The sequence below is a fragment of the Belonocnema kinseyi genome, chromosome 10, assembly GCF_010883055.1.
Source record: "Belonocnema kinseyi isolate 2016_QV_RU_SX_M_011 chromosome 10, B_treatae_v1, whole genome shotgun sequence".
In the NCBI taxonomy this organism is placed as follows: domain Eukaryota; kingdom Metazoa; phylum Arthropoda; class Insecta; order Hymenoptera; family Cynipidae; genus Belonocnema; species Belonocnema kinseyi.
Window position 1 is genome coordinate 103,003,344 of NC_046666.1, and position 10,592 is coordinate 103,013,935.

At 39.2% G+C, this 10,592-nt stretch overlaps 1 protein-coding gene across 3 annotated transcripts in view; it reads left to right on the plus strand.

Annotated features, from left to right (window-relative positions):
• The window catches only part of LOC117181750 (centrosomal and chromosomal factor-like), a 237,303-nt gene that overhangs the window by 156,802 nt on the left and 69,909 nt on the right, over positions 1-10,592 (plus strand). The window lies entirely within an intron of this gene.

Sequence of the window (10,592 nt, forward strand, 5' to 3'; positions counted from 1 at the left end):
CGCTCCCAGCGAAATCGCGGTAAAATTTCAGCCACAGCCACGTCTCACAACCGTGTTTTAGCATATTTTTGACAGGCAGGGATGCTTTTTAGGCCATTAGCAAGTGAAAGATTGGCACTTTCAAGAACGCCGATGATAAGGACGATTAGTTTAACAGAATATTGTGGGTACAATCGCTGCGTCTCCTTTATAAGATCTCGATACCTCTCTTTCTTTTCATGTCAGGCCTCGAGTGAGCAACAGAAACAATTGTCGAGAATATAAAGTTCCAGTATATGCGGCACTTCCCATTCTCGACAATAGACTCGATTTTCCTAGAAGCATTTAGAGGAGCAATATTAAGGTTAATGCCGTAAGAGTGACAAAGATGGTAATAAAGCACTCTTTGTGCCACATTATGCCTTTCAATGTAGGTCGTTCCAGCATGAGTTGGACAACTAGATAGTATGTGAGCTAAATGTTCGGGGTGTCCATGGCACGCCCTGCAGCTATCATCAGGAATATCTTGGCTCAAAATGTGGCGCCGTTATGTTAAGGTGGAAATGACACCGTCTTGGCATGCAAAAATGAAACCCTCCATACCAGACTTCAATCCGGGCGATTTCAGGAAAGCAAACGTTAGCTTACAAGACATTGACTGATTCTCCACATTTCTGTGGAAGATACCGTGCATCCTCTTATCGAGGAGCTGTTCACGAAAGTTTTTCTCTTGTGATTTCTTAACCCGGGCTTTCAGGAGTGATTACTCGAGATATATAAGATTTCATGCATTTTGCTGACCCCTAATACTGCAGTTAAGTCCGAGTGTTTCAGCAGCCTCCTCCGCTGCTTTGTAGAAAAACGTTCCCTTGCCCACTTCTTCATGATTCCTGACCATTTTAAGAAGAGGGTCTCTTCTATTTGCAACTCTATGTACTGTACCTAGAATAATCCTGTTGTGAAGACATTCAAGACTTAATATTCCGCGACCACCTTGACGGCGCGGCGTGAGATGTACAGTCGCAGAACGGAAGATTTAAGATGCATGCTTTTGTTCATGTGCATAACCTTTCTTGTCCCGATATTAAGGGATCTGAGCTCGTTCTCCGTCCATGGAACAACTCTAAATGAATAGAGTACTACCAGGATGGCAAGCATGTTCGTTGCAGATACTTTGTTCCTCACCGACAGTTCGGAAGACCAAATCTGTCGGATGAGACGTTTGTATCTGCTTCGGAGAGTATCCCTTGTAGATGTCACATCCTGAATGCAGTTTTGTGGCACGCCAAGGTATGTATAAGTCTCTCCAGCGCAAAGGTGTCGTATAGCGCTTCTATCAACGAGCTCAGGATCTTCAGGTATGCAATTAAGTTTTCCTCGTTTCAAATAAACCTTGGCGCATTTGTCTAACCCAAATTCCATTCCAATTTCCTTAGTATATCGTTCGAGAATCCCAAGAGCTAGATGTAGTTGCTCTTTGTTTTTAGCATAGATCTTAAGATCGTCCATGTAAAATACATGAGTGACCTTGTACTTTCTATCTGCAGGTTTGCCGCACAAGTACCCGTCGGAATGTGCGAAGTGCTAGAGATAGTGGCAATAATGTAAGGCAAAAGAGGAGTGGGCTCATGGTGTCGCCCTGAAAGACACCTCTCTGAAAGGTGACCTTGTTAGTAGTCACACGATTTTTTCAGATGAGATAGTGAATCTGGTTTTCCAAAGTGGCATCAATCTCTCTATGCACTTAACTATTTGCCGACAAACCTTTAAGATTTCCAAAATACAGATGATAAGTCTATGGGAGGTCGAATCGAAAGCTTTCCGATAATCAATTCAGGCCATCGATAGGTCACGCTGGTAGAATGCTGCATCTTTGCATACGCATCTATCGGCGAGCAGGTTCTCCCGACATCTGGCTACGCCTTTCTTTGAGCCTCGTTGTCTATACATTTCTTGCCACACAGGTTCAATTGTCAGCTAAGTTGCCTATTTTCGGCAGGAGTATTATGCGCCCTTCCACCAACTACTCCGGAATCGGCTTTTCCGACTTCAAATATGAGGTAAAAATACGGGCCAAATGCTGATGGGATGAAGAAAACTTCTTCCACCAGACGGTTTTGATACAATCTGGTCCCAGGGCGGAATAGTTCTTCATCCCTCTTAATACTTTTTTCCCCTCCTCGATAGTGATGGGTGGGCATTCTTGATCAGGTGTTATGAGGGAATAATTGATAGCCCAGAGCTCGGATTCTCCGGATAAATGTCCACGAAGCTCGTCATCCATTTCAGCCAGATCTTTAGGCTTGAGAGAAACCTTTGTGTTGATGTTTCTCCGGGTCGTAAAGCATCACTCTTCCTCTATTGGATGCCTGTCCGCGGTTGGTCTTAGTGTCGCCTCTCTTTCTCTGTTGCCGGCTTATTCTAGCTATGGTAGAGTATGCGTTCCGCTTACATAACCCCTTCTTCGGAGTAGTTCAGCATGGTTTTTCAGACGTTGCTGCGAAAAGTGCGGTACCTACGGGTGTTTTTCGTACCACAGAGCATGCAGCCGTGCCATGTAACCCCGTTCAGGGGCCACACTCGCATCGTAGCACTCTAGCAAGTCGTGATTCAGTCGCTCCTTCCACCCAAAGGTCGCGAGATCCCGCCGATCCATCGCATTGAATCCATTTTCATTGGCTCCCCCAGCTCTAGATTGGTCGGCATTGTTGACCGACTCATTGTCGGGAGCCCTGCGCGTTCTGTTGTTTTGAACCGCACTTCCGACAACTATGTATGGTGTTGTCATTGTTGTTTCCACGACAAGCTAGGGAAAAAGGTTCGTCCACCCTTGTAGAGCCACGCATGCAAGGATAAGGCTGCGTACTCTGAGAAGTCGCCCGGTATCCCAGAGTCACCATTCTAGACACCTCACCCAGGTGCCATTCAACTTTCGGCACGATTTTCACACCTCCGCTTCGGGGTTAATTCCTTCGGCACCACCCCTGGACAATTGTCCGCGACTGCCTGTTTATTTTTGTAGCCATATTCAGCAGAAACCCTTGGTACAGAGACCCTCTATCCGCAACCCGAGGATGCATTCGGTAGCTTTGTCATAGACCCTTCGGTTATATGTTGCCCTCATAACACCTGATAAAGAATGCCCACCCATCACTACCGAGGAGGTGAAAAAAGTATTAGGAGCGATGAAGAACTATTCCGCACCGGGACCAGATTCTACCAAAACCTTCTGGTGTAAGAAGTTTTCTTTAACCTATCAGCATTTGGCCCGTATTTTCACCTTATATTTGAAGTCGGAAGAGGCGATTCCAGAGTGGTTGGTGGAAGGACGCACAATACTCCTGCCGAAAATAGGCAACTTAGCTGACCTGAAGAATTACAGGCCAATAACTTGTCTGAACACACTTTATAAGATATTCACAGCTATCCTAAGTGATAGGATCGTTGGGGCAATTGAACCTGTGTGGCAAGAAATGTATGAACAACGAGGCTCAAAGAAAGGCGTAGCTGGATGTCGGGAGAACCTGCTCATCGATAGATGTGTCTGCAAAGATGCAAAATTCTACCAGCGTGACCTATCGATGGCCTGGATTGATTATCGGAAAGCTTTCGATACGACCTCCCATAGACTTATCATCTGTCTTTTGGAAATCTTAAAGGTTCATCCGCAAATAGGATGCACTGTATCTTCCACAGAAATGTGAAGGATACGTCAATGTCTTGTGAGCTAACGTTTGCTTTCCTTAAATCTCCCGGATTAAAGCCTGGTACTGAGGGTTTCATCTTTGCATGCCAAGACGGTGTCATATTCACTTTAACATACCGTCATCAAATTTTGAGCCAAGACATTCCCGATGATAGCTGCAGGGCGTGCCATGCACACCCCGAGCATTTATCTCACATACTATCTAGTTGTCCAACTCACGCGGGAACGACCTGAATTCAAAGGCACAATGCGGCACTAAGAGTGCTTTATTACCATCTCTGTCACTCTTACGGCATTAACCTTAATATCGCTCCTCTAATTGCTCCTAGGGGCCTGACATGGTTCTTTTTGGCTTCGAGAAACGAACCATGTTCGTTATCGAATTTTCGGCACCAGCTGATAAAAACATCATAACCAAGTAATAAATTTTAAATCCAAAAGACGAACTTTTCACTAAATAGTGAAATTTTGTATTAATTATATGAATCTTGAAGAATTTAGAGATATTTTACTTCCTACAGTTGCATCTACAAACCAAATATCTGCGATAAATTCTAAATAAAAACCTCAATAGTTGAATTTTCAATAGAAAATGCAATGGTTAAATTGTTACTTAAAAAAGTCATATTTAACCTGAAAAAGAGTTTTCAACCAAATTTTTAAGTTTTTTATTTAATTTGTTCTTAAAATTAGCAAATGTAATTGCATAACTACATTTGTTGAATATAATTTGAGCAAGATCAGATGAAAACACGATTTATTTTTGCTTAAAAACGCCGAAAATGTGCATTTGCTTATATAATTTGTTCCTAAAATTAACAAATGTTAATGCATAACTTAATTTTTTGAATATAATTTGAGCAAGATCAGATGAAAATACGATTTACTTTTGCTTGAAAATGCCGAGAGTATGCATTTGTTTATTTAATTTCTTCTTCAAATTAACAAATGTTAATCGATAACTAAATTTGGGAATATTATTTGAGCAGGGCCGGTTGAAAAAAGGATTTATTTTTGCTTGAAAACGCCGAAAACGTGCATTTCTTTTGTATAATTAGTTATTAAAATAAAAAATATTTATTCATAGCAAAATGTTTCCATTGAATGTCATTCGAAGTATAATTTCAGCAAGTTCCAAAAAAACGATTTATTTTTGCTTGAAAAAGTACAAAATGTGCATTTGTTTATATAATTTGTCTTATAAAATAAGCAAATATCAATGGATAGTATCATTTTTACGGAAAATATAATCGGCGATATCATTACAATAAAAGTAGAAGAAAAAAAGATTTTTTGCTGTCCATTAAGTTCTGTGATGTACATTTGTTCATAGAATTTCTTTATAGAAATAATTATGGCCACGTATCATGCAAGCAATAAAAGCAAGCAATTGTACACCAGGAATATACTTTCACAACAAATATGCTTAATGTAGATTATTTGTTATTAAAATCTGCTAATAACACTAACCTTCGGAAGATAGCATTTTTTTCTTATACCGCTTTGCATTAAATCAAAGTGATCTGAAGTATAAACACAATTGTTTTTATGGGAATTAAACATTAAATTTAAAAATTTAACACTTTTCGCTATTCGCATAAAATAAAAAATTAAATAAACAAAAAAATAACAACTGAACGCTTAACTTCTTCTAAAAAATTTAGCCCTGAATTTTCCAAAACGAACTAATCAAAAATCGGTGAATTATAACGTTCTATACATAATTTTGTACCTCGCTTATCATTTTACTCTACTGTGAAACGCTAGTCGCTACATTACAGACACACATCTGGCGAAGGAGGATCGAAAACCCGACACGATCCCGAGCCGATATATCGACTTTCCGAGCCAAAGCCGAGCCGAGAGAAAACCGAGTACGGGTATCGGAATCCCGATCCCGACCCGAGACAAAATCGACGCGATCCCGACCCGATCACGAGACAGAATCGTATCGAATGGCACCACTAGTCGCACCACTCTTAAAAGGCCCACTAAAAGGACCTTGAAAAAGACCCAAATCTAAAACAAATCCCAAACACTAAAGTGTACCAAATCGACTCTGCTTATAGTCTCAAATGGGTCAGGCTATTTCGCTAAAGAATACTCAGAGATTTATATCGGTAGGACAGTGCCGATAAAAAGGGACCATTTTTTGTTGCGATCGATGCTTTAACGGAAATATCTTTTCAGATTTACCCTACCGATAGAAATCTCTCAATATTCACTGAAGATTTTTAGGCTCAGCGAAGCTTCAGAGAATATACGTCGCAGACACTCAGGTAGATATTTTTAAAGATCCAGGTAGTTCGTTTAAATGGTCAAGGCTTTAAAATGTTTTTCTCAAAATTGAAATAAGACTTCTATCATAAATAACAAGCAGAGAGGCTATTTTAACGGGGTAGCAGATACATACTGAGGGTCGTTTGTTAAGCTTTCAGATTAAAATTCAGAAATATATTCTTCTTAATTTCAATGTTAAGAGCTTAAAACATAATTCGGAATCTACGGGTTTCGATTATTTCAGATATTTAGCTTTTTTCTTTAGATGTTAAAAATTGGAATGAATATAAAATATATCGTAAATGGAACGAGATATGCCAATACAGACAAAATTTTTGAATTCAACTCTAAAATAGTATATAAGCATAGAAGTTATAATTATAAAATATATATAATGAGAAAATTCATCAATTAAAAAAAAAGTGCTAATAATTTGATGACAAATTTAAAAAGGACGTCGAGTTGGTGACGGCCAACTACTGTGAATAACTCTGCCCGCCCGGTATGTGACGAGTACAAAAGGACCATTATATGATCGCCGCGTCACTCTCAGAAGCACCCAAATCTCTCAAAGTATCTCTTGGGACGAAATCATTCAAATGGATTCCGCAGATAGCCTGAAACGGGCCAGGATTTTTCAGCAGAGAATATTCTGGGATTTTCTATCGGTAGGGTAGTGGGTGGGTAATTTTTTACATACAAATTTTCCGGGTTTTATTGAATACATTATAAAGCACGATAAATCACCCGTCTTGGTAGAATACACTAGCAGTAAAAACGCAAATAACATCACGGTAATTAACAATTTACTTAGGGCAGCAAAATTTAGAGCCTTTGTCCTGAACTATAGGTTTTCTAGGGAGGGCATAGTGAAAGATATCCTTACTTGTATCTCATAAGATAGAATAAAAAGAATTTACGGGATCTTCCCTAGCGGACTGAGTGAACGGAAAGGATACTCTACAGCGTTTCCTTATAGTAGTATCCTTTCTTTATCATGCAACTAAAACTCCAAAAATAGCAAGATGGGCATTTAACTTGTTGCAATTCATATTCTACATTAAATTTTTCATGAGCATGTCATGGGGTAATTGCAATAGTATTTTTTAAGCGTTAACAATTTAAAAAAAATGTCGTAATCTTCTGCTGAACGCGACTTCATGCACATGCTTAATCCCTTCAGTGGTATGTTGCCACTTGCGTCTCAGCCTTGTTTTTTCAGGTTTCCACTGTACGAGGTGTTTTCAAAAAATAAGGTGACTTTATGGTTTTCTCAAAAAATATTCATTTATTCCTCAATATTTGTGTTGTCCCCTTCAAAGTAATCCCCCTCAGATATAATACACTTGTGCCAACGCTTTTTCCAATCATCGAAGCACTTCTGATAATCGTTTTGTGGTATAGCCTTGAGTTCTTTCAGCGATGCAGTTTTTATCTCCTCTATCGTTGAAAATCGATATCCTTTCATGGGTCTCTTCAGTTTTGAGAAAAGAAAAAAGTCACTGGGGGCCAAATCCGATGAATATGGAGGCTGAGGCATGACTGTGGTGCTGTTTTTGGTCGGATCTTTTGATCAAAATTAAGCAGTTTTGGAACAAATTTCGCTGACACACGTCTCATGCCCAAAACGTCCAAAAAGATAGCATGGCATGAGCTAACCGATATGCCAACATCTTCAGCAACTTTCCGGATGGTAATTCGGCGATTTTTCAACACCATTTCTTCCACTGTTTGAACGTTTTCATCCGTTGTTGACGTGCTGGGGCGTCCAGAGCGAGGTTCGTCTTCGACATCCTATCGGCCTTCTTGGAACAGCTTGTACCACTTATACACATTTTTCTTACTCAGAGTAGACTCGCCGTATGCAATTGTCAACATTTCAAGAGTTTTAGAGCACTGGATTCCATTTTTCACAGAAAATTTAATGCAAACTCTTTGCTCCATTTTTTTCGAAAGAAGAAAATCGCCGAGCACACCAAACCCTTCTAACCTTTTACGCCTCTGCCAGAAAAACAACACGAGCTATATAGTCAAAACTGTGAACATATGATCGTTACGAGTGTACCAACACAACAAAACAAAAAATTTAACACTTGAATGTACGTAGCCCGCGAAAATTGAAAAGTCACCTTACTTTTTGAACACACCTCGTATGGCGCTAGCACCCAGACGAAATTCTCAGTTAACGACAGATAACGCCTATAAACTGCTACTAAAAGAATATGCGATTGAAGACGCCTTTTGCCCATGTAAATGATAGATATCTAAAATTTTTGAAGTTATTGAAGCTGAAAAAAACTATTGCAATTACTCCGTGACATTCTAATGGAAAATTTAATCTAGGATCCGAATAGCAACAGGTTAAATTCCCATTTTACTATTTTTTTTAGTTTTTGTTGCATGATACGGAAGGGATACTATGTGGATACTATAAGGATACGCTGTAGAGTATCGCTTCGTTCACACGGTTCACTAGGGTAAAAACGGATATAAACTTTTGAGTGCAAGACGTTTTATTATGAAAACGGATGAGGGTCCAGTACCACATTCCACGGTCGCAATAACATTTGGAGGTCGAGAGGTTCCAGAATTTATTCGTCTCTGTGAGGTACAAATTAGGGCTGACCCTTGTATAACTACGGTGAAAATGTGGTCTGCATGTTTCAGATTTGGCCACGTTGGGACTCAGTGCAAAAGCCCCAGATGTATATTTTGTGGAAATAAACCATATGTACACCCAAAGAAATAGTTTGGTTGCTCTTACTGAATTATGTTTGGTTGTCCCTATTTCGTTTGCCTTAATAGGACGATTGTTTGTGGCAATTGAACAAGTATGGTTGTGACGACTCAACCTGTCTGTCGGCAACAGTTCGGTTACGACTCTCTTAGCTACGCATGCGCACTGGTTGAATAATCTGCACTGATAATCAGGCTGGGTCGACTCCCATAGGCGGGTGCGATCGCATATACTTTTGTAGTCATTCACCTCCTTGTAGATGACTCTACTATAGAGGCAGAAGTGGGGGTAATATTTTCTTAAAATATCTTTGCGCCGCCATTCTAGTGTTTGTTGAAGTTATTTTTTCATCAATAAACGTCAAATTTTGCTAAGTTTAAAAAAGTTATGTCTCTTCGTATGAAATAAAATCAGTGAAATCAGGAAATTGAAAAATAAACAAAGTTAAAATAAATTTACGACATCCTATGTCTCTGTCGTTAAGATGTCTTTACGATATTGTAAATAAGTCGTATGATCTGGCGATGTCTTTACGATATCGCAAAGACACCGAAATGACATGAACATAGGATGTCGTAAAGTTCTCGTAAAGATGTCGCAACGATGTCGTAAAGACGTCGCCAAATTTTGTGCCCACTGGGTGATTTCACTTTTCTATTATAATGCGAACAAATAAAATGTTGAAAAAAAGTTACATTTTATGTGTCATGTATTTCTTCATTTATCAGAAAATTAATGCAGAATTTTACAAATTTAAGCCGAAAAATTATGCAGAAAACAGTATTTATACATTTTTCGTTTTAAATTTGTATAATTTTGAATTAATTTGTTTATTTTCTCTGATTTTAATTCATGCAATATACTCAAATAATATATGCATATACGTGCGCGAACACATAGATGCGCTTTATTTTGCCACCTCCTTGTAGATTGCGCTAGTGTCGCTATAAGTGGTCAAACCAACTCATGAGAGCCGACACAGCCTGCTGATAATTAAGATACGTTACAAAACATTAAGTTATACTTATATTAATATTTAAAAAACTATTACAGTAGACTCTACGACACTTATCGTTTTCTTGGCTGTCGGGGAAGCGAACGGGAAGTGTCAGGTGGCTGCGGTTAAGTCGCGGATCAGTTTTGGAAATACAGCGTGTGATGCTATATTTTAAAAAGCTTTTTACCTAATTATTATTTGAAAACAGTAAATAAAAGTATCGAATTTTGCTAAATTCAAAGAGATTAAGGGTCTTCTACTTCTTGGTTGCTTTGTGGTATTTAGACAAATATCGGGAACACTAGATACAGAAAGGGATTCAATTTTTTTAAAAAACTGCAACTTTTGTGGAGATTCAAAACGGGTGGACATAAACGGGATTCAGAAGTATTTAATATTTCTTACGTTACCACTGGATGAATGCAATTTTTTAATATTTTTTAATGCAAGTCTTCTTATCGAGTGACTAGTTTCAGTTTAAATTTTCCTCCCACCTTCCGCTCTCTAAGAAAGAGAAGCGAAAAAGGTAGTAGCATGGAGAGTTAAGGCACCACCCGCTATGTTTCCCTGGTCGATCCACAACTCGACCTCAGCCGCAGTGTCTCCAGACAGTCATCCCACATCTGAAACGAGACGTGGTCCAATACTATCACAGGCCTATGTCCGTTTGAATATAGTAGGAGACGATGTAAATAACTGGGTAGCGCGCGCAACCTATTTCTCCTCTTCTGAATTTGAAAACTCGGTGGTGCACGATTGCCGGTCGGAACACTTTGGCGGTTCTATTTATATTTCTATCTGCTTTGTAATAAAATGAAGAAATTGGGATGTTAATATTTCCAGATTTCAATGCTGGCGATTCTCATGATTCGAATACACACACACACACACAC